This window comes from Bombus terrestris, chromosome 17, assembly GCF_910591885.1.
Source record: "Bombus terrestris chromosome 17, iyBomTerr1.2, whole genome shotgun sequence".
Classification (NCBI taxonomy): Eukaryota; Metazoa; Arthropoda; class Insecta; order Hymenoptera; family Apidae; genus Bombus; species Bombus terrestris.
In genome coordinates, this window is record NC_063285.1 from 630,311 (window position 1) to 654,761 (window position 24,451).

Here is a 24,451-nt window from a genome sequence, read left to right on the forward strand (position 1 = left end):
TTTGAAGCGAAACTAAAGGCAGATGCACGAGACAAGTAGCTAAGTGTGCAGAAGATATTGCTAACACTTTATAGTCAACTTTTATCTTCTAGAAATTTATATTTAGGGTAGCCAATCTGCTTATTAACATGTAAGAAATAAAAGTATCGTAGCAACTATAAGATATACAGAAATAATTTATACGTAAAAATTGTGTAGGAGAAATTTAGTTATACAACGCTTAAAAATTTATTAAAATCATTTTTCAAAATGTATTCATTTTTTCATTTTTGTTACAATTAACAACATAATTTTTGTGCTACAATATTGATAAATATAAAGTATGAATTAGAGCAAGAAGTAAACGCAGCGTAAAATTTTTGAATCCATTAATGTAGTCATTTTCATTTAACTATTCTATCGTTATGTAAGCAAAGAATATACAAATTTTTAGAATAAAATGTTATGTAACTCAAGATGAAATATAAATAGATTCGTTAAAATAGTTTCTTATTGCATATACTTGGACAACAAAAAATGGTTTAACAAAGTGGCTCCACGATGCAAAATCGTTTGTTCTCATTATCACTCTCAGTTACTCCCCGCACACATCTTCCATTTACATGGATGTTATATACAGAATATTCGGGCCAACTTGAAAACCTTAAATTTCTTTATTACTAATTGCATACAAAGCAGAGTGATTAATATAGCAAATAAAGTAGTAGGAATGGATTTGGTTTGGTATGACCAATCCAATGAAGTCGCGTGCAGGGTGCATTTGCAGTGCTTATTAATCTCTAAATCTTTAAACTTTGTCATTAAAATAATAGTCACTGGAGTATGATGGATACCAAGTCCATCTCAATGGAGCAAGTCATTGCTCTATCAACGTCACGAATAACAACAGAGAAGTTTCTAAAGATTGTAATCTCTTAATCTGTACATATTGCACTATGTATGTAGCAATTTTAAAGCCTTCGCGAGTGGACGTAACTAACGAAATCCATTGGTGGATATTTGAATTTCTGAATTCTGCATCTTATTCGCCGAAACAAAGTATATTATAATAAAATCATAACAGAAGAAAGGATACAACGTAATTGACGATTGAACAATGAAGTACAAAATTCAAGATGCAGGCATCGCAAAGATGATAACCTAACATTTCAAATCCTTTTTATACATATCGACAAACATTTTTTTAGTGTATTAAATTTCAAACTTTAACGATGAGGAAATATCATGATATTGGTTGGGTCGGAGCGAAGTACAAGTGCGACAACTACGCGAGTGTTCTCGGAAAACCAATATCGTGACATCTTTTTATGTGGTTTTAGCGAAGTCCCTTTGTACAACATTTTGAGGATAGGGAATATCCTATCAGAGATCCTGTCGTAGACATACATAAGCTGGAGGTAAAGTTCCCAGGTGGCCTACTAGAGTCTCTTCTTACTTCGATTCATGCTTCGTGACGTCAGACATTAGTAATTAAATTAAAGTCTCAGCTCTACTATTGTTCCCTTCAATACGTATAAATAAACAACTAACGCAGAATCATGGGATTTTTTAACTTTTTCTATTACATATATACTGTCGTCTCCCAAAATCTCGTCTACGCCCTTTATGTCATACGTAACTGTGTAACTCATTGGTGTAGTGATCTATTCGTGGTGTCGATTATTACAGGAATTTACGACTCCCGTTGACGTGTTTTCTTGCGACCGTGTCTCCCCGCGATAGCTCGAAAATACATGGTCCTTCGAGCCAGATCACGTACCAGTGAACAGTGCACTTGCCAGTGACTACACAGTGTCACGTGAAATCAACAGTCTAATGATTTCAATCACACCACCAAACGAGCGGCCAACGGGAAGGAACGTCTTCCTCGCTGAGCATATACGCCACCCCACGCCGCCCAGCAACCTTGCAGCAACCGATTTCCGGGCCAACGTCCATTTCTATTGCAGCGGTCGACTCACATACCTCTCAAAAAAATTGGCTGATTATGAACAATCCGGTAGTCAAGAAATCGGACGAATAACAGATTTCGAGAAATAACTAACCGAAGAATAATTAGCAGTACATCTACAGCCGGCAACTACTACTACCGCTACACATCTACCATTGACCGCAATGAAGAACTAACTGCAGTCCAAAAATTTCAATATCTGCGAGCAACCGTAACTGGAAAAGCCGCACGAAGCATATCCAGTCGTTGGAAGTCACAGATTCTAACTACTCGATCGCACTTAACGTGCTGAAGGAAAAATTTGATTATTACCGTCGAATCTGTATGCGGCACTGGGATTTGCTAAAAAGCTACCCTAAAATCCTAGAGGAAACATCAGAAGCCGTTAGAAGACTTGCTCGAAGCAGTCAAGGTGAGTATTAAAGCGCTAGATAAATTAGGCGAGCCTTATCACTTGTAATATAGTAATCATCGATTAGCTCTCATCGAAATTACCGTCGTCTATCGTTCGCAAATGGCAGCGGACGTTGCCTAATAAAAGAATGCCATCATACACACGCGTTTGATGGAGGTTCTGCAGACACGGGCTAACAGTGATAACATCCGAATGAAATCAAATAGAACAAAAGGGTCATCTCGCCAGTCTTCCCGCCACCGACAACACCAATCGCGAGGGACAACATTCCGCACAACCAACCGGACATTGGTGTGTCCGACATGCCACGGACCTCACGAGATAAGACATTGAAAGGTCTTCAAAGTCTACAAAATACCAACAAAACGTTTTGAACTTGCAAAACAGGACAGGACATCACTCTGCACAAATTTCCTAGACAGAGAGAGGACATTCTATTACCCAATGTTCCGCGGGTTCGTGTCACACATGTGGACAACGGCACCACACATAATCTACACCGAGAATCAACCCACGTCAATTCGCAATTATCAAGCGTCCGATCATCGAGTGGTCGGTCAACGAGCGGTCGGTCTTCGAGCGTTGGCTGTCAAGTAGCGCGGGATGGAGTGCAGATGTCTTGCGCAATATAACATATACGATCTTATGTTTCTTACCTATTTCACTAGTCTAAAAGTGGACAAATTTTATAAAATAATCGTTGCTGGTCTCTAAACAAACTATCGTAAAACGCGAAAATTTACATGTCCGCTCCATTTGCCGAAAAAGCGTCTCTCCCTTGCTAAAGAAGGTGGTAACTGTATTATCTCAATGTATTGTACGAAGCGGGATAAAGGGTATAGTGAATCGTTAAAACCCTGAAACAGACTTTTCAAATTGCCTCTGATAGTCTTCAAGAAAATAATTTCTAACTTTCTATGCAGATTACGTTGTACTAAATTCTTAACACGGTATAAATTAATAACTCTCTTTTAATGTGCAATGTCATTGCGTTAAAGTTATATCTGGCAGCAGTGTTTTATAAGGAATTTCATTTATATATGTATATCATCCCTCTCCCTTTTGTATATGCAAACCTTAGAACGAACTGCTGAGTTAATATTTTCATTTTGCGATAATTTATACATACAACTTAATAACCTAAATGAGTTAACAGTAACGTTTTGGGAACATCACAGTTTCGGCTTGAGGAAGTTGTATACCGGAGGATTAAGAAGTGCCGTTAATTAGTAGCGCGCCCTTCTATAGATACATTTGCGCGGTCTCTACTCCGGACTTTCAACCGTACACTTAATTTAATATCCATCTGGGGCACTATACCCATTTCTCCCTTTTTATATGAAATTTTTAACACCTCGCCTATCACTTTTATCTTCTCTTTTTACTCCATATACGCTGACTACTATGACCGAAAATTCAAATGTATGTAGTTCCATATCTACACCTCGTTCCTTCTCCCTCGTTTCAACATTCGAGCAAGCTGATCTTGCTCCCACGTCCAAACGGTAGTTTGCCCAGTAATTTTTCAGTTCGATTCGAAACAAGAATTATTTCGAAAGCAGTTAATGACTTTTAGTCGCGTTTCTTCAAAGATAGATTTCAACAAGGCGCGTGCCCCATTTCCGACACATTCTCGACTCATCGGCACGCTGCTAGTGGACAACCGACATAGCCTGCAGACAGTCTGGATAGATCTTTTGGCGACTGTCGGCGGACGATATATGCGGACAATGTCTGCCAGTGTAGACGAGGCTTTAGTTACTCGGTCCCTACACGCTTCCGAAGTTTTGACATTTAAATTGGGGACATGCTGTATAACGATGATAAAACATTTCCTAATTCTGAATATCATTTCGGAGGCAATTGCAGCATATGCTTGTAGCTTGGTTTGTAAAATATTTTTACACATCGCCATAAAACAGGCGAATGATAGAACATTAGGATCACTGACTGTAAGATAATCTTTAAATAGAATAGACTCTCTTCGAGCTATCCATATTCAAATTTTACATAACGATGCAGCGAGAAACAATCATCTTGTAGTCTTAACAAAAAAGAACCATACTCTATTTATTCGTTGTTTTGTTAATTTAACTTATAACGATATAATATACAAGGTGTTTTTTCTCGTAAGGGATAAGTACGAGAAAAATGTGAAAATGCGTGTCCAGTTTTTAATTTTTTAAAGAGATATTCCTTTTTCGTATACATCGAATCCTCCCATTACCGTGCGAAAAGAGGAATTACGACAACATAGTCGAAAACTGATTAGCTTAAAAGATATTTTTACCTTAATTTTGTAGAATTTATAATATTTATAATAATAATAGTACCGTGTTATGTCTTCTCTCGACTTTCATATGATATTATAAAAGATTAAAATTAAAATATCATCACATTTTCCCTGGACCGGAGAAAGGATTCGATGTATGCAGAAGAAGGTTTCCATTTAAAAAAATAGCGCAGTTGCAAAATACACATGCATTCTGTCACTTGTGAAAAAAATATTACCGCGAACATGTAGTTCACTTTGAGCCATTCATCTTTTTCCTCTTTCATATTTTTTGCTCATACTTGTCGTTTACGGTAGGAAACGCTAGAAAATAATGGCGTAAACATACTGCATATATATCTCGTTTTAATCGATCCGCGTAAATATCTCTTACTATAATATTATTCCAGAAAGCGTTTTAAATGAAACTCATTCGGTTTCAAGGGAGACGTATTGACCAGACCATGGTCAATGGTTGATATTTCGATGTCAATTTTATAAAATCAGGTATTCGAAAGACGAGGAAAACGTAAACATGAAAGCACCACGTCTGTCATACGATGAGTCTTGGAAGATTAAAGTTAAAATATCTTTTAAACTGTGCACTTTTTGACCCAAACACCTTGATACTTTTTTGTAGAGAATTAAAAGATGCATCGAATGGTGTATAAACGAAATATAGCTGCATTTAGAAAAACACAGGTCTCTTCAAAATCTCACAGGTTGTAGAAATAAAAATATCACAGGATGTCCCCTGAAACAAAGTAAGTTTTATTTGCAACACATTTTCGATTAACCTGTACAAATGACACTAATAATTGTCTATTCATTTAGAACGTCAATCCGTAGCAATACCTGAATTTGAGAAACATTTTGTTACGAACTAGAAAAATGTAAAGTAAAAAGGCGAAACAGAAGAGTAGTGAAAAGGAATACCATGATCGAAAGAACATATTGTCAACAATCCTATATTCACTAGCAGAACCTATTCCGCAGTTTATTATTATTTGTCCGACAGCGGGTTTCTTTGCGCTGGCTGTGTCCCTTGGTACACTTGGTCCCTCTTCGATATCAGATAATCCTTAGAAAAAAATACAGACACATGTTCGTGGAAAACCGGTAGATAACGGACAACAGTGAAATTGGAAGATACGAGTAGCATTGCTCGTTTGAAAAAGGAGAGCTCCGGCTAACTTTCATCGCTGCACTAGGGCTTTTCTCTCTTTTCTTTTCTTTCTTTTTTTTTTTTTTTATCACCAACAGGGAACATCAGTCGTGTGACGCCGATTATGGTTCGTAGATTCATAGAGTTCATCATTCATCAATCGTGCAAATTTAGAAAGTAAAACTATATATATATCCTGCACTGTCTATACGAAACTATTGGAAATGGAAAAATTGTGTCAACAAACGAATTTTGTGTTTTTAATCAACGAATATAGCTACGTACATAAATCATCATTTGTTTAAAAAATACAGGGGAGATCGCCTTAAATATGTAACATAATTAGAAAACTAGAAAGTGGTGTAACTGTCAGAGTATTAACAAAAATACATGGTGTTTGAAAGCCATAATTACAGATCGTATATTGGACCGTATCTTTTGAAAGTGGTATAAGTCTATTTTCCTTTGTTTCGAGCAACTGTTTGTATTTGCATCGATTGAAAAATCCTGGTCTACTTGGTTTGTCCATGTTTCTATGTGTTTAATTAGATGCAATCTCACCATACAAGTATTTTCCCTGAGAATGAACTTACACTACTTTTAAAATTTGTAAATTATACATTTCATTAAATGTTCATTATTTAACATTTATGCTTTGCGCCTTAATTCACTTTTGTTTCTAAACAAGAACAGGAAAAACTGAATACTGTTATTTCGTATCGATATAATTTACTTAATTACTGTAACACTATGCTTCCATGTTTACTATTACGTACATTCTACACATTTTTCATTTCGGATCAGTATGTGGAAGTGTTTTGAAATATTCGTACCTGTCGGGTACGGTAAGGCCGTTCAGCGTCCGGTAGTGGCCACAGGGTCGCAGACCTCCGTCTTTCTTTGGGACGACATGCAGGGAGTTCCATGGACTCTTCGATGGCCGTATCACTCCTTGCTCTATCATTAACTGGAATTCTGCCTTCGAATGTTTGCAATCGGGGGCGAGGTGTCGAGGTTTGCTGCAGATGGGAGATCCGGGCGTGGTCTTGATATGGTGTGCCACACCATGTCGAGTTTTCTCCCGCCTGAAAACGGGTGGACAGGTTAGGCCCGGAAATTCGGCGAGAAGTCAGTGATACGTCGATTCACCGACGATTGTCTTTATCGACGCTGTCTTGGTCGTGTCCGTGCATCCTCTCGTTGACAGGTTCGTGGTCGTGTCTATGAGGCCTTATTATTCCTTGAGTCTACCAACAATCCGTAGTAACTAAAGAAGTCCACGCCGATGATAGGCGTGTTAACGTTCGCTACTGTAAAACGCCATTTCAGTGTTCGTCGCAATTGCGCGGTGTCGAAAGTTCTCTGTGGATGAACCTGTGCATGAGCTCGTAATATGTAATCGTCGCTGCTGAATCTTATTATACCGATCGAAGAAAGAGAGCACGTTCATACATTTAAAATATATCGACGGACGTTACCATAAAAAGTTAAAAGTTAAAGTTTTTATTTAACTCCGGAAGATTACAGGAAACGGCAATAACTATCTGTTCCGATTTCACTTGTCTGCAGACCTTGTAAACGAAAACAATCATCCAATGTATGTATATTAGTATTCAAAGGCACAATAATATGAGTCTCTCCCAGATTCGAATTTTCCGTTCACTTTTTCTACGCTCATGTGCCGCTACAGATTTTAGTTGCCATCTCTTGTAACTTTCAGTTAGAGTTATATACCAAGGTTAATTCTTTTTGTAATGTTATTTGCTGTGGATGTATTAACATGTTCCCTACCACCTTCAATTGTAATGTAGCGCTGCCAGAGTGTAGATCTGGATTACTTATACTTACAACCTCAGCGCGAAATATCCCTGTGCGCGAGCAAACTTCCTTACAGGAACGAAAGTTACGTAAAAGAACATTTATCCTCTTTACCACTAGGAGGTTTTCGATATGTTGAGATGCATTTCAATGAGTAGCTAAGTATAACGTTTAATCTACGATTTTTCGTAAAAATCACCGTGCAGATGGTTTATGTCTTCGAATGTCATAACCTTCTCTACGACTTGTACGAGGTAGCAAGTTGCTGCCCATGTGTCGTTCAATTTGAGGAAATCGTACAATTATCGTTCAATTTCTTGTGCATCTCGCTGCTTAAGCTGACCTACTTTCTTAGCTATAAGGAAGTTTGCTCGCGCACACAAATATTTCAGTTAATTTTTATTTGCCAATAACTGAAAACCAAAATCGGAAGAGCGATTTTTCTCTTCTTAATGCACATTTCGTTGTACCTTTTGTACACCTGTAGCGGAGCAGCCTGTATATTGATATGATGGTTCCATCGCGATAAAGACGATGATAACGATGATTTTATAGAAATAGGAACAGCAAACGAAAGTGGGAATATATTGTTGTATCGTATCGCGTATTTTTTACTGCAGTATGGCTCGTAGCCCAGTAAAATCTTTGCACACATAGGCTCGCAATTAATTGATCTCTTTCTTTTTTGTCTATTCCTTGTGTCATATTACAGCGATTTCATGTAATATTCCATGTAGCTTATTAACTAAGTCTCACTTCGTTATGTCATATTCTAACATGTTTGAGCTCTGTTTTGTCATGACTTGTTATCCATCTTATTATATACCTTGTAGCATATTTTCTTATCACGTTGTATACCGTATCAGTTTATTCTGACGTAACTCTACCGATTTGCGGTTACTTTGGTGCTGGGTTTCCTTCAGACTCGTTTACCTACTCTGCCACGCACAGTGTCCTTATTTTCATGCTCCCCTTTATAAAATTTGTTAGTTCTCATACTTGTTCCTTGTGTTTGTTCTTATCGTCTCTATCCACTCTTTGTGTTCTAGCATGTTTGGTCTGATTCTCTCGTATACAGGGCATTTTCTCAATATGTCGTTTCTATTTTTCAGTTTTCCTATATTGTGTATTCTACATGGCAGGTTTTCTTCCATCTTGCGCCTTATTCCGGTTTCTGCTGTTGTTGTCCATGTGAAAGTGTTGATGAAGAGATACCTTCTCATATTGAATCGATGGCTCGAAGTACAAAAAGATTGTATTTCTATACAGCAATTTATGTTGAAAGAATTATTATGACAATTAATCTTAATCTGTATTGGGATAAATGAAATGTGAAAAATAATTGTTCCATTGTTCGAAAATTCCATTATGCGACCTGTCTCCTGTGTTGTGTCTCCTTGTTATATCGGGCAAGAAACCTACTTTGTTAATTTTTCGTGTAAATATTTATCCATTTTCACGAAAATTTATTTGTATAAACTCGATTTTAGTTAATAAAAATCAACGAATCTTATTATTCAAGTTTAGCCGATCAACGGGAACGTGTCAATTTGCGTATCATTCTAAATAGAAAATATCCAATCCGCCGCTATCTCTGTTCCTAATATGGCACAAATAACTTTTATGGGGACAAAGAGAAAACAGCTCTGCATCGCTAACTTTCATTGTAAACGGTATTCGCGTGATATACGTAAATAGTTTGGACTTTCGCGAAGATTGTAAAGTGCAATTAGTAAGAAGCTAAGGAGTGTAGGATAATGTATGTAAAGTGTTTTCACTAACATATTCGTTACACTTAATACTACAAGCGAATAATATGTATAATATATATATATATACGAATAAGTGTGTTTATGGAGGAATTTATAAAAGTATAGAAATGAATTAATTAGGGACTTAGACTAGGTGATGAATCTAGGGAATGCAGATATTAAGACACAATGCACAGAAAGAAAATGTATATTATGTAGCGGAGAAGAAGCAACTTTCGGAGTAAAGATACAAATTGGATAGAAATAATAAACAGAAGTGGAGAAGTAAACCTGACAAGACTAAATGAAGTTATATGGAGTGGGAAGAGAGAAGAACAGAATGGAAAGGGAGAAATATGAAATAACTGAAGAATAGAAAGGAGAAAGCTAAAAAAAAAAATAATAAACGGGGAAATATATAAATAGGAATGGAAGAGAAAGATTAATATGCAAAGAGCACAAAAGTGATAAGAACGTGCGACAATTAGACTGTGAATTTTTATGTACTTATAGAAAATTTGAAAGTGCAAACTTGCACAGAATAAAAATATAATATGAAAAAGCATATAAAATATTTAAAACCCAATGCTTTCCATAATGCTTGTTGCGTGAAACAATTTTCTACAGATTCTGTGCTTTCTTAAATATATTTTCAAGAATATGAATTTGCATAAAAATCTCCAGTCTACTGATACTAGAATGGGGATGTAGAATAAAAGTTTGAAAATAATTTAGGACAGAATATGGATAAGTAAAAGAAGAGTCAGGTTAAAAGCTAGAGAAAGATAGGAAGAGACCGAAATAGACTGTTATAATTGTTAGACAGTAACGTATTATTATTAAATAAATATACCAATGAGCAAATAAATAAGATCTATGACAAAAAGTACAGACAAGATCTACAATTATAATGAACTAATCAAAAATAGACTTATCAACTACTAATCAAATTTAAGCTCAAACTATTAGCGCAGGTGAACTCTTTACGTGTCACAATATTCTCTTGCCTCTGATGAGAACCTTCACCACGCTATAAGTGCGATAAAGAGCGATGGTTATAAGTTAATGATTCAACCACCCGCTTCGTTTCCTTAATTATTGCCTTTACAAGTGTGTCACTCGCATAAAAACATCGTCTCGGAGGTTATAAAAGCTAAACGCCACTATAACGTCACATTTGTTTCACCAAGGAAATTAACCCTTTCACTGCTCAAGTCGTAATAACACGTTCTGTGAAATGTGTGTCTGCCATACTGAACTCATAAATTTACGGATTCAGCATAGCGTAAAATCAATCGATTGCAAAATTTATTTCGCATCGAGCACCTTGTCACAGGAATATATAGGGTATTTTAACTGAACGGAATCACCTAAATATCTGCCTTATGCATCTTTTTTCGAAGAAACTTCTCAAGGCAAAGCAAGACTATTATAAGGGACATACATAACGGTGGAATAAATTTTTTCTCAATTTCATTCTTTTTAGGAGATTTCAAGCACATCGGTATCTTTTAAATAGAACCTCATATGTAGACTTTTCCTTTTTCTTTTTTTTGGGGGGGGGGGTACCTGTGTTGAAAGAAAAAAGACAATGAAAACATGAATACAAGAATACATTTTATAAAATTAACGTCAAAATATCTTTTAAATTATTTTCAGGCACTGATATCTTGGTTTAAAAGTATACCGATGATCCTTGTTCTTTCCACTGATCCACGTGTCCCTTGACGTAGTATAACTTTGCCTGGAAAAGTTTTCACGCTATCGTAGATACACCAAATACTTATTCCATCTAGCTGGAACACCCTGTATATGTATACAGACTGAGTCACGTAACTGGAGAACATGATTACTGAGCAAGTACTTATTTTAATGTGTACATTGTTTCAATCAAAAGTTGGTTTCAAGAGGGAAATAAAGAGTCGAATGAAAGATGCTTTCCAGAGGGATATAATTTGACTGATGTGATTAGTTTTTCTGTAGGAAGATACGCAAAGGACATAGGAAAGTCAGGTTTCTTTCTTTCAATGTGATTTAAATGTCGTTTTTTGTTTAAAACATCTCTCGTAAATAAATCCTTTGAAACAGTCCGCGTCAAAAAGTATTAAGGCACGATATTGAAAAAATCAGCAATTTGTAAGATATTTTAAATTAAAGCGTGAGGCACTTTGCACAAACATCTGAAATATCTCACGAATTACTAATCTTATTGACATTTTACCTTTATGCTATTTATCGACTTACCAAAGAAAGCGGCAGACGTTTCGTATAAAAAAAATGCATTCGTTCAGTTTTGTACAAAGGAAAGTTTATATTCGCTAAGCGATCTGTATACGTATAATTATGAATCGATTCTTTGGAACATTATGCATAATAATAAAATATCACAGTACAATATCAATAAAATATCTCACAGATTGTTCTGCTCCTTAATGTTAATGAGGAATTTTCTCTTTTGATTTTACCTACTCTGAAACGACTGTTGCGATGCGATGCACTAAACGTTATAAACGCATGTCGATGCAGCTTGTAATTGACAGGCCCGTGCAAGACTGTTGACTGGTCGTTTCGACTGATGAGACGATTCTATCTCCGCGAACGCTTGCAACCGTTGACGAGTCGGAAAAGGCAGCTGGAAAGACTGTCAACTGATTTTTACGACTGATGTAACGACTCTGTCTGCACGAGCGCTTGGAGCCGTATCTACGGAAGAAGAAAGTTCAAGATCTATGTAGCCATGTTCGTATGTCTGGCAATCAAAGAGGCGCATATCGAGCTGATCTCCGATCTCACAACCGACGCCTTCATTGCTGCTCTACGCCGATTCATCTCTCTGCGAGGCTATTGCGCAACAATTCACTCGGAAAATGGCACCAACTTCGTCAGGGCCAACAATGAAGTTTCTAGTCAACAACACTGAGTTTAAGAAGAAAAGCGCAGCGGACTGTGGCAGCTAGTAGGGACAACGCTGGCTACTTGGTAACTGAAATCAAGGAAGCAAGGAGGAGACTAAGAAGGGCAATCGAACGCAGCAAGGAGGAAAGGTGGAAGGAGTTTTGTGCAATTCTGAAAGAAAGTCCCTGGAGGAGACCATATCGATCTATAAGAATTAAAATGGCTCGGAATACTCCGCCTGATGGTTTCCGTAAAGACAGAGTGGCGAAAATTCTGGCGGATCTTTTCATCACCAGACGAGTAGAGCAGAAAGACGAAGTGCATAGGTTTCAGATCTCGCAGTCGCATGGAGAAGAGGGACAGGATCTGCGCATAACGGATTGAGTCATTACCTCTCGGAGAGGAAAATTGTGACGTACTGCCGTGATGGTACGGTGAGGAGGAATGTTTATGCGGAGGTACCTCAGGGGTCGGTAATAGATCTACTAGTGTATGATGAGCTCTTGAAAGTATTGGACCCGGTTAAGGATTTGAATGCGATTGCGGATGATTTGGCTGTGGTGATCATTATGCGTAAGTTGCAGGACATCGGCGACAGGGTCCGTAAAGCCATGAAATTGGATACGAGCTTTCATTTGGCGCAGGAGGAAACGGAGATTATCTTACTTACCAGGAAGCGAGTCCCGAAGGTTTCGAAGATTGACGTGGGTGGTGGGGAGATCATCACCAGAAACGCGGTAAAATATTTGGAGGTGCTTTTGGACAATACTAGGAGGTATTCCCCCCACCTGGAGCAAGTGTGTGACAAAGCGGAGAGGTTTGTAAGAGCCATCCTAATGCCAATCCTTGTTGCCGAATGTTAACGGACCCACCGACACCGCGAGGAAACTATATCACGGTGTCTGGGAATTGGCAATCTTGTATGCCGCGCCGATATGGCCATCTGCCCTCAGCATAGAGACGAATAAGAAGATTCTGATAAGTGCGCAACGGACAGCGTTGGTTCGTACGTCAACGGCATACAGGACGGTGTCGCACGGGGCACTGTGTTTGGTAACGGACAACATGACCATACATGTAGTATCTTAATGGGGCTTAGAGTAAGGACAAGTAATGATGTTTTATTTGGAGTTAAGTTTAATTTAACAAGCAATACTCGGTTTTCAACTTCCCGATTCATACTTTCGATGGCTCCTCCACTCACTCTCTCTGACTTCTCAACTAACACTAACTGTCCTAGCATCCCTTTGTCTTTTCTTCGCCTCACCACGCATGTGTTCCGCAAACACCCGTGGCCAGGGTCACGTAGGATTTTTCTACGAAACTATTCCATTGAAGGACCGACGACACATTGATGGACCCGAGGACGCCTCGGCTCTTGCGACATTGTTTACGGTTAACCCGATATCTTTTTAGGCCTTTTTCCTACGATACTACATACATATCAAGGTCAGGCCCCGGTGGAAGGAGTACGAAGCTAAGAAGTGCTTTAGCAAAAATCTGTTTAGCGAGGTTCATGATTTGATGGAGAAATTGAAGAGCCTGAAGCAAGACGCCGAGGCAAGTGGATTTTGGAATGGACGTTCCACAATCCTTACAATTGGACTAGAAGACTGATCAGGGATCCCCTGATCTTCATTAAGAGAAAAATGAAGATAAATTATTATGTGATGCAAATCCTTACCGAGCACAGTATCTTATTACCGGCACAGGATCGAGACGGCATAAGAAGACGCATACTAGTTGCTGGGGTTGTGGGGACGACCTGGATGATGTCGAGCTGTTATTTAAGTGCTCCAGATGGGTGGTGGGAGAAGACTGCGCTTGAATCCGAGATGGGGGTTGAAATCAAGCTGGATAACGATATTGTCGTAAGAATGGCAGCTAAGGATCGATTATGGCAGAGTTTCACCACATTCTGTACCAGAGTGATGAAGTTACATCAGCTCAAGGAGGGGGACATCGAGGTGCGGAGTGGAAAAGTGAGAAGAAGAAGGGCTACGTGAAGTAGGTATGAAGGTTAGGGTACGTTTATATTGAGGCTAACCTGAAGTGTTGTCGAATGATTCTGCCGGGTTGGAACCTCGAGTACCGCTTTAGATTCGGGAAGGAGGAAGGGTTTTTAATGGGTATGGCGAAGTCATCTGGCTGAGTCCCACATAACCCCTGCAGGCGCTGCAATGGGCGTGCGTAACGCATTTTCCTCTCCTCGCGGAAAAAAAGGTTTTTCTGGTCGACCGGCAGATCGAATTGCTCTTTATTTCTCTCCCCCCCCCAATCACTGTACTTTGGTGGCTTATGGGAAGCCGCGATGAAATCGTTCAAACGCCATCTCATACGCGTCGTCGGCAAGTCCCGTCCACTGACTCCAATCTTCAGATTCCAATAATCTCCTTGTCCTCACTCCCGGCCACTTCCTAATTGGCGATACACTAACGAGTTTGCGGATAACCAAGCCGGTTATTATGCTGACAGCTCGTCGATCGATTCAAACAGCATTTCTGGAGCCGTTGGCACCGGGAATACTTAACCGAATTAATCAGCTGTAATGAGTGGAGCAAAGGCAGTCATGACACTCGAGAAGGCGCTATCGTAATCCTTAGGGAAGATGACATTCCATCAATGCAGTGGTCCTTGGGCTGCGTCATTAAGATTAAGGAGCCGATGGAATCATCCGGACAGCTAAATGTGCAGACGGCAACGAGTATCTTGGGTCGTGGCGTCAAACGGCGGGCCCCTCTACTTTGTCACGCCGATCCAAACGAGTCCGGATAACCACCAAGCGCGAAAGAGTTGGATAAAAGTTGCAAAAGAGATGCACTCTCAACGGCGGGTAGATGTTACGACCGGTGTCTCTGTGCGTAAGCCGGAATCCATCCCTGGGTCAAAGCGACGCTAGTTGTGCAAATATAATTAGTCGCAATAATCCCAAGAAACTGTATCGTTATAAAATATATTTAAGACGAGACGTTCCTTATGGTTATTGCTTCGTTAGGTAAAAAGTGGGGAAACGTGGATTTCCCTATTTTTCCCGAGATTTCCACCCGCAAGCCACCAGTGGTGGGGCGACCAATATCCAGCAAGAGTATTCCTCTGCGACAGTATCGTCATCGAACTTCACTGGTTCAATATCTACAGATCAGTCAACATCTCTAGACGGGTTCATCGTCCTTAGACCAGTCAACACCTCTTCATTAGTTTTCATCCTCACATGAGTCATCTATGTCACTTATATTAATTGTTGGAATAAAGTGTAAATTGTAACCTGTTAACTCAGTGTTATTTATTGAAGTGATCACCACTTCTCAGAAAACTCTACATCTGATCTTTTTAGTTTTTTCAAGCAACTGAGGCCATCGACAGGGTATAGACAAAAGACTAGGAGAAGGACCCAACATAAACTTAAACTTTTGGTTTATTGGCCCTGTAAGTGTTATTGGTTTATGGATGGTCCTTGGAACAGTCCTTGAGACTATTAAGGGTACGCAGTAAGGATGCGTAGTGTATGCCCTCGGTGCGTGGCTTAGTCTTTGTGGCATTGGCTTCGAGGTTTTCAGTTATAGGGTAACACTGCTAGCGTGCGGATATGGACCAGCTCAAATTGTATTCATACTTGTAATTACACTTCTCTATTAAAATGTATTTTTTACCTTACAATTTATCCACGCGTTTCTTTCTTTATACATCTGATATCCTCAACGTAATCAATTCAACCACCTCTATTATTCTAAACGAAATAGGGGATCGATCATTTCGTGGCGTCGATTGTATAATCGTAACGGGAATCTACGACTCACGTTGACTCGCTACCTCGCGATCGCGTTTCTCCGCGAACGGTCGAACACCTAAAGTTTTTTCAAAGGTAATATACCTTTTTTCTGCTACGTTTTAGCCGATGAAAAGACAAATTCAACGCTCTATAAAAAAGGTGAACTTGAGTTGACCGCGAAGCTCTAAATCGAAGCAAATGTTGAGTATACATAACTGTTACTTTAGGTCTTGTACAAATACGTATATTTAGTTCTTATATAGGTTTACATGCTGAGTACTTGTGCTGGTAAAATATATGTCTTTCTTTCTTTTGGAATTTTTGGGAAGATCCCCAATACTTTAGTCTAGGCTACTTGTTATAGCTGTACTTAAATGATAAGATTTAGAAATAGTAAATTTAGTATAGTGACGGCGGGCTTGGGCTCGAGGTGACACAACTGGTCACCGAATGTAGCCACGGTCACGGGATGAACGTTTTTATCTAACAGAGAAGTGCCAATATTGTGGGACACACGTTGTATTAACAATCAAACTCCGGGCAGGAGCAATGTTAGCTCTACGCGGGTCTGCCTAGCAACGGCGGCTGGAATTTCGTTGATATTCCCGGGCAATATGCAACGAACAAACGCTATCGTAAGGAGAGGAAAATTCCCATCAGTCTATTATTCTTGCGATCGCCTTGGAGAGTTTGACACATCGTCTTTACGTGCTTTATTATACCGAGCGTCACAGAAAACGTTACTTTGAGTTACCCGTTGACCGTGGATTCGTTATTGAACCTAAGAACATTGTCACTAACATCTCGAGTGTTTAATCACCACGGTTATTTGTTAAATTTTGTAAAAATCAATATTCATACTAGTAAATATAATCTATTGTACAACAACGATGGCTAGTCCGAATGAAGATTCGTTACACGCCCATGAAGCGAACGTTAACCCGACATATAAATATTTTCAAGTTTTCTTATGTTACATCTGATATTGAATATATTATTATTTACATACGTTTAATTTACTTACAGAAAAGCTGCCGGCTGCCTACGCTTCCCCTTTTAATGAAAGTGTACAGGTTAGTAAATAAATCGAATATCGAGAGAAGCAATGGAACATTTCCCATTTTAGTTGTAGTTTTTATTGTAGTAGGTGCGTGTATTAATCACTTTAAAATCTCCACTTGAATTTCAATACTTTATGAAATGCAATCAACTCAAATGCTTATATATAATATATTAAATATTATTTAAAGAAATTGATTTCTATATTTTCAATGACACGGTCCTAAGGCCATGATGTGGTTTGCAAAGTAGCCACATAACGCGCTGATTAAAATTCATTCTAAATATTAGGTTGTCTGAAAAGCATCTTTCTTTCGCGAACGTGTTTTTTACAATAGTGCACCTTCATACAAATGTGAAACCAAGTTTGTAAAATGTCGCGGTGTTTATCTCAACAGAACGAAATGGATCGTACGTAATTCGACAAAATAATATAAAACAAGAAACGTTATGCATCTATTATTTCCTCATAAAACGAAAGAAACTTTTCGGACAACCTAATGTTTTTAAATAGCATGTACCCTAATATCGCAATCTCTGTTAGATAACCTATTTTAATTTAAATAACTAAGTATATTACTATATACTAATAATTGCGGTGAATTAAATATCTAATTAAACGGATTCAGAAATGCATTTATAGAAATAAATGGCTATGAAATGTAGTAAAAGGTAAACATGTGACAGCAGCATTAGGAACTATGATTGCTTCAAAAAGGGAATGAAAAACGTGTCACAGATAGACGATTAAAGAACTGTGTTATTAAAATATAGTATCTGTAGGATCATAAGTGAAGATCGATAGACTTTGGTGAAATCAGTTGTTCCAGCTTCGATATGTATCACTTATCGACAATCAATGCATCGGTATAAACGGGCATAACACTTACAATTTAATTCACTCGACTATGGTATAATTCACTCGGCGAATATCACCTCGTATGTCAGCAACATCAAAGAGAATTATTTGAATCGATTGAATGTTATCCGACATGTAACCGCATCGAATGAACGAGTTGATTAATCGTGGAATATGGCAAACCCACTCAACGAACAGGCTATTTACGTGATATTCCGTAATTGAATTGACTAATACGGAAAACCAAGACATAATAGCATGATACACCATTTTGTAACACAACCAACACAGCTGTACTGGAGAGTGAAACGTAAGTACATGTATAGTTATATTTCCAAATTTCTCGATTACTGCCTACTCCGAATCAAACTTGTTTATTGCTATGAAATCACAATATATTTTAGCATTTGAAATCGTTATTGTTACCTTTCTGTCGACTTTTTATTATGCCCCGTGTTTTAACTAATCTCTTCTTAGCACTTTATTTAAATATAGATACCATCGTATGTTAAAGTATGACGAAAATAATTCTTTCCAAACTAATTAAAAAGCGGCTTTTTCTTTAAATTTCCCGTAACTTTGTAAATAATTCTTGTCACGTTCGAGTTAAGCTACCTTAATATGAAAATAAGTAGACAGGGTGTCCCACTAACATTGTTACAGGGCGCTATCTCCGATGTCTTTAATAATAAAAATGCTAAAAGAACAAATTGTTCGCTTTGAACAGAGCAAATATTATGGTGAACAAAAAAATACGAGCAGATCGTATTTTTCGAGATCTCAAAGTCATCGATGTTGTTTTAAATGGGATTATTAACCTACTAATATTGGAAAACCATTAGTTTAGTAGATATTTTAACTTTTATTTTGTAAAACCTGTCGTATGAAATACGAAGGAAGACGTAAGGCACCTTTCTTGTGTTTATTTCCCTTTTCTTTCATACGATGAGTTTTACAATATAAAAGTTGTATTAATTATAAGTTAGGTTACACAAGTAGGTTAATAATTTTTTATACAGAATCTCGATCTGCGTCGACCAGTGTATTAAAAGATGTATAATTCCATGAGCCTTAGGCGCCCACCTACAAAAAACCTAATAACATCAGAATATGCGAATTTCGAAATATCTTTGTCTTACAATAAATAATTATTATATATAATTATTAATGCTGATATCAAAGACAGTATCTTGTGGATACAATTTCTTTTAAAACAGAAACTCCATATAAAAAATTCCTCTGAATCTTAGTTTGAAGCTTTATTAGAAATTCTTGACACGAGTCATTTAATTTACAAAGTTTTCCACTGTCTTCAACTATCCGCTAAAGGTAGAAAAATCCTGCTTTTAACGTTAATTGTTTTCACTTATACCGTATTTCCGAGTACTGCCATACCGCCACGGAATTAGTTCAAAAGACTGTATCTCATTGAGAGTTGGACAACTAGTTGGAGAAAGTCAATCCACCGCTTAACAAGGCCATCAAAAGCATTGGGGTGTTCAGTTCTACTTACCTTTACGTAGGAATCTAAAATTAGAGCTAGGACTCTGCTTATCCCATGCTGATAAGATCCGAGCTTTCCTTTCTTTTCCCGTGTACGTTTGCTTTCCTTCTTCTTTCCACCTTGCTCCTCTTTATTTATCTATTTTCTATATATTACATTTACAGCTCGTTGTATTTTCATTGGCACGTATCACTCATTCGTTGCAATAATAACAGAGCTCAAAATTTACAGTTATTTGGTTATTGGTACCCAGAGAACAGTTGTTCCCTGTACTTTTTACTGGTAGGGTTCTTACCACGAAAGGCACATTACCACGAAAGTGTAACAGCTTAGAACATTCAAACTCGTTATCCCTAAGATTGTGGCTTTTGAGTTATATCGTTGTCGCAGCGAATGAGCCATATGTACAAGTAAAATTAATAATGAAATATTATCAAAAATGTAGGAAGTTTATCAACGTTAATTGTATTAGTGTCCATTTTCTTATGATCCAATACATACCACATGATAAACAATTAGACAATGTATTCTTATTGTTTCTCATTTCTAAAGGTAAATGAGATCCTCCATTTATATTATAATTACATTATGATAAAGTCGTATATTATATCGTTTCTATCATCAAAGCAATTTGATAATGTTTATTATCAAGTATTTACAAATTCACGAATTGAATAAATTTGTAATACATCTTCTGTATCGACAATGGAAGTTCTAGGCATACAACAAAGTTTCATTAAGAGTTGAAAATGCAACTTCTTTCATCCGCAATAACGAAGATATTCAGAACATTCTAAATAAATGCAACTTGGATATATTTACTTTTGTGTGTGTGTGTGTGTGTATCTCTTACACATTTCTTAAACATATATATATACTTCTTTCTTCGTTTACTTTTACTGTATTTTTAATTTGTTCAAACGTACGCGTATTGGTACATGTAAAAAATAATGGAGCGTAGCTGCAAATAGGCACATAACCAGAAAGCCTACGGCTGCGAAATCGTATATGCATGTACATATGTGTAACGATAATGGGTTTGGACTGTTGCGGTTATGAGACATTCTGAAATATACACGCAAAGGTTATACAGTATATGAACGTTGTATTTGCTTTGAAACGCTGACAGAGATACAATATTTGAAGAGAAGATGAGAATAAATTGAGAAAAACTATACAGGGTGCTCGAAAAGGTCCAAATTTGTACTATGTGTTAATGGAATTAAGTAGGTAAAAAGAAGTTGAGAATTCTCATTGACTGAGAATTCTCATTCTCAAAATGCGTTTACTACTATTACCGCAAGAAGAAATTTCGAATATTTGTTATAATTATCAAAAGAATTGATACAAATTTTTGAACGCTATAACTTTTCAATAAATCATTTTCAGACACAAATTTATATTAAATTTTTGGCCTACTTGACCTCATTATAGCAACTAAAAGTAAAAGGAGTTTTTCATTAACACAGGATTTATGACGTTTTATTAATCTAAATATATAGTGTGTTTGATTTAAATGTACCATATGCGCTATTATTTTCCTAACTTTTGTACGCGTGAAAAAGTATTTTATATAAAAGTTATTTAATTTCATGGACGAAACTTCAATATTTAGCATGGGGTATTTACAGAAATTTTAAAACGTTAATATAATTTATTAAATGGAAATTTTATTATTATCATTTTATTTTACGTTACAGGGTAATTTGAATGTATGTCTTTGTCTTTGTCGATGTGTATGTCTTTACGACATTTCATTTATTTAATAGGTCTAGCTTTGCTGTTTTATAGTCCTCATTTTCTTATTCACAAAACAAACTTTTTATTCAAGACACATAACAAATCTCAATTCAGCAGTTTTAGTATATAAACTGATATTGAAAATTATTTTATTAAGGACATTTAATAAAGAAATTTTAATAAGAGCATTTAATAATTATAAAACATTCCGGATTTGAGATAAAGTACCTACAGGCGGCAATATATTTCATTCGACGTTTGAATATTTGTCTAAAACCGTCCATTTCATTTAATTTAGAATAATTTAATGAAAATGGAATGCTAACAATGAATATGTAATATAATGTGCAATTTATTCAGTATAATGTTAAAATTTCCGATAGCACTATATTTGAAACTGTTATAATAGATACAAATCCTATCTGCCAGACATATTTTTGTAGATTTTGTACACCCTTCTATTCTAAATCCAGACCATTTACAGACTAATTCATAACCTGCTCGATCAACTCTGAAAACCTTTCAGACAACTTAGAATGATTCTAAAATAACATAATAAAAATTTTCACATAACAAGCGATTAGCACACAATTTGATTTAACATTTAAGATAAAATGAATTAAAATGTATACGATTTATTTGTAAATCACTGCTTTACGAAATTAAAGAAATCAAACCTACGGATTCAAAATTTTCTTGCCAGTTAAATGACATTTCCTCTAGGTTTCGAATCATCTAAGCTCTTCACATTTGTGAATGGCTCGAAATGAAGTGGTACATTTTCGTTACAGCTATCACTGGTTGCACGTTGGTTATTCATTTCTTAGTCATCATTTGACAGATTTTGCAAAGTAACATCTGGAAGAATGTGCTCGATTATTGTGCGTTTTATCAAATCGCTGTGTTACGCTGGACTCATCATAAACGTCGCATCCTGATATTCCATGTAATATTGCAATGACTTCACCTATGTCATTTGCGCTTGAGTCTAATTCCTCTTTTTCTTCTATTGTCTCATGAAGCAAATTTTAGTGCTTCATGCTTCAGTGCTTTGTTTTTCACGTTCAACCAGGTATTTCCCACCGTATTATCACGGTTCTTTAAATTTAACCTTTCATGAATTTTATTTACGTCTTCGTTCGTAATTATGTCTGTGGGTAATAAAAATCCTATAGAAGCAAGTATGTAAACACTTTGTACGTTTACACACAGTATTAAAATAGGAAATGTACCGTTCATACAACAAGACGTCAAAATAACAGAATGATCATATAACGGGTGTTTATACAATGGAGATTTTGCTGGAGCAGCTTCTTTATTACGAATTACACCCGCAAACGACACGCCTCGGCGTTCCTTTCGAATTTTCTACTTATTGTTTGCTCTTTGACGCTTCCCCGGAGAGTGTTTAGTGCGGTGTCTGAGGCGGTTAGACCATCTTAATAATACTCATGGTATACAGAGTAGTACGCACGTAAAACTGCTGCTTCGGTCACCCAATGGTTTCCAATGACCTTAGCCCCTTGCCTTACGATGTAAGTTCCAATAGCTCGTGCCATAAGCAACAATGGTCAATAAGTAACAAAAAACATGGTCGGTCGAGCAATTTCACGGTTTGACTGAGTGCTCAAAGTTGTGCAAATTGCACATGCTTTTTGATATATAAATGCACGTGCAAGGTACAACTAATTTTATCTTGCAAAATGTTTGATAAATAATTACAACCAATTGATCATTGAACAATTAAGATTTATTATCTTGAAGTAAATAATAAATCAATAACATCGACGTACCACGTCTCTCACTAACTGTACCAACATATTGTAGGTTAAGAGGTTAATCTTCACGCGTGTTGTGAAGAGCACCATCCCGAATGACTTTCAGAAGCTTTTAGTCGTCGTTCGTTGTATGTTACAACACGACTTATGTAAGTAAAATGTACTTTTTCGACACTGGGTACACATTTAAGGAGCCAACACGCTGGGCGGAGTATGTACGCGTTGTATACAAATATTTCCACATTTACCATTCTGTTTTGATTTGCGTTCGGTTTGGGTTAGTTTGTTCATTGCTTTACCTCGCTAACGGAACCTAAACCGAACTCTAACCCATGTGCAACAAAACAATTACGTACCAAGTATTTGTATCTCCCTTCCCGTATAAAGCGTTAATAACATTTTAACAAACAATCGACAGCTAAAATATTTTGGAAACCACCCAGAGGGCTAATTTTGACAACATATGTCGAAGTTGAGGCCACCCAAGATCGGTTCTCCAAACAGCAGTTTTGCTGTACTCGCTTAATATCGCTAAGAGTGGATCAATTTTATCGACAAATTGAATTTTTAGATTTGTGGAGGATTGATCGAGGATAGATAGCAATCCTTTAAATATATTTCGAATAAATAAATTAATTAATGTACAGCCTAATACGTAAGTCGTTAGTACAAATTATAAATCGCGGAATAAATATTCGTTAATGTTCGTCGCGTAACTCGATAAATACTCGGAGATACTCTGTAAATACTATTTGATACTATTCGATACTCTTCGATCGTGATGGCGACCGTTTATTTATACCGGTCGAGGGAGAGTCGGAAAATTCAAATTCGTCTTCATTCGTCGGTTGCATGTAGCGGCGACATTCTTTTGCCCGGAGTTTGTTTATCGTTATATTTCCGAGTCAAGGCCAAGTCCATGTCCTGAGGCAAAACAACAGCACGAGTCGCTCTCGACTCGCGTCGTCTTTTGACTCCTGTGCCGCTACAAATTTGCTACGAGTTATGCAGGAAGACGTTTCAAACACCTGCGGACATAAGATTAGGACTTTAGGAAGATTTCAGATGTTTCTCTTCTTTTTGAGTAGGACTTCGTAAATATTGCGATTGAGTATTTTTCTTATCACTGGTCGTAGTGTGGTTTGTTTAAAGTTTTTAAGCTGAGATTCATCCACGTGTGTGATGATTCTAAACCCCTTGTCATACTTTTACGCGTCTGAGTCGTGATGAGAATTTTGAGCTAAACTTGAATATCACGAGGCAGGCTTGTGGACTAATTTCATGTCAAACGTGAATATCACGAGTCCCACTCGTGGTCTTAATCTCGGGCCTGGTGTAAATGTATTGAATGTTTCAAGTTCCGACACTTTGTCTCCGCCACTTCGGCTCCTTTTCCGACCATTCATTTGGACGCAACGTTTGGGCTCGGATTCTTCCGAGTTAAATGATATGGCAAAGGGTTAAAAATCTACTTT

At 37.2% G+C, this 24,451-nt stretch overlaps 1 protein-coding gene across 3 annotated transcripts in view; it reads left to right on the forward strand.

Moving 5' to 3' along the window:
* Positions 1–24,451, forward strand: part of LOC100650996 (lachesin) — a 527,432-nt gene that overhangs the window by 243,023 nt on the left and 259,958 nt on the right. For all 3 annotated transcript variants that reach the window (XM_020862593.2, XM_048413840.1, XM_012320908.3), the window contains one exon: positions 17,063–17,109. The gene's annotated coding sequence lies outside the window, so the exon portion shown is untranslated. The remainder of the gene's footprint in view (positions 1–17,062; positions 17,110–24,451) is intronic.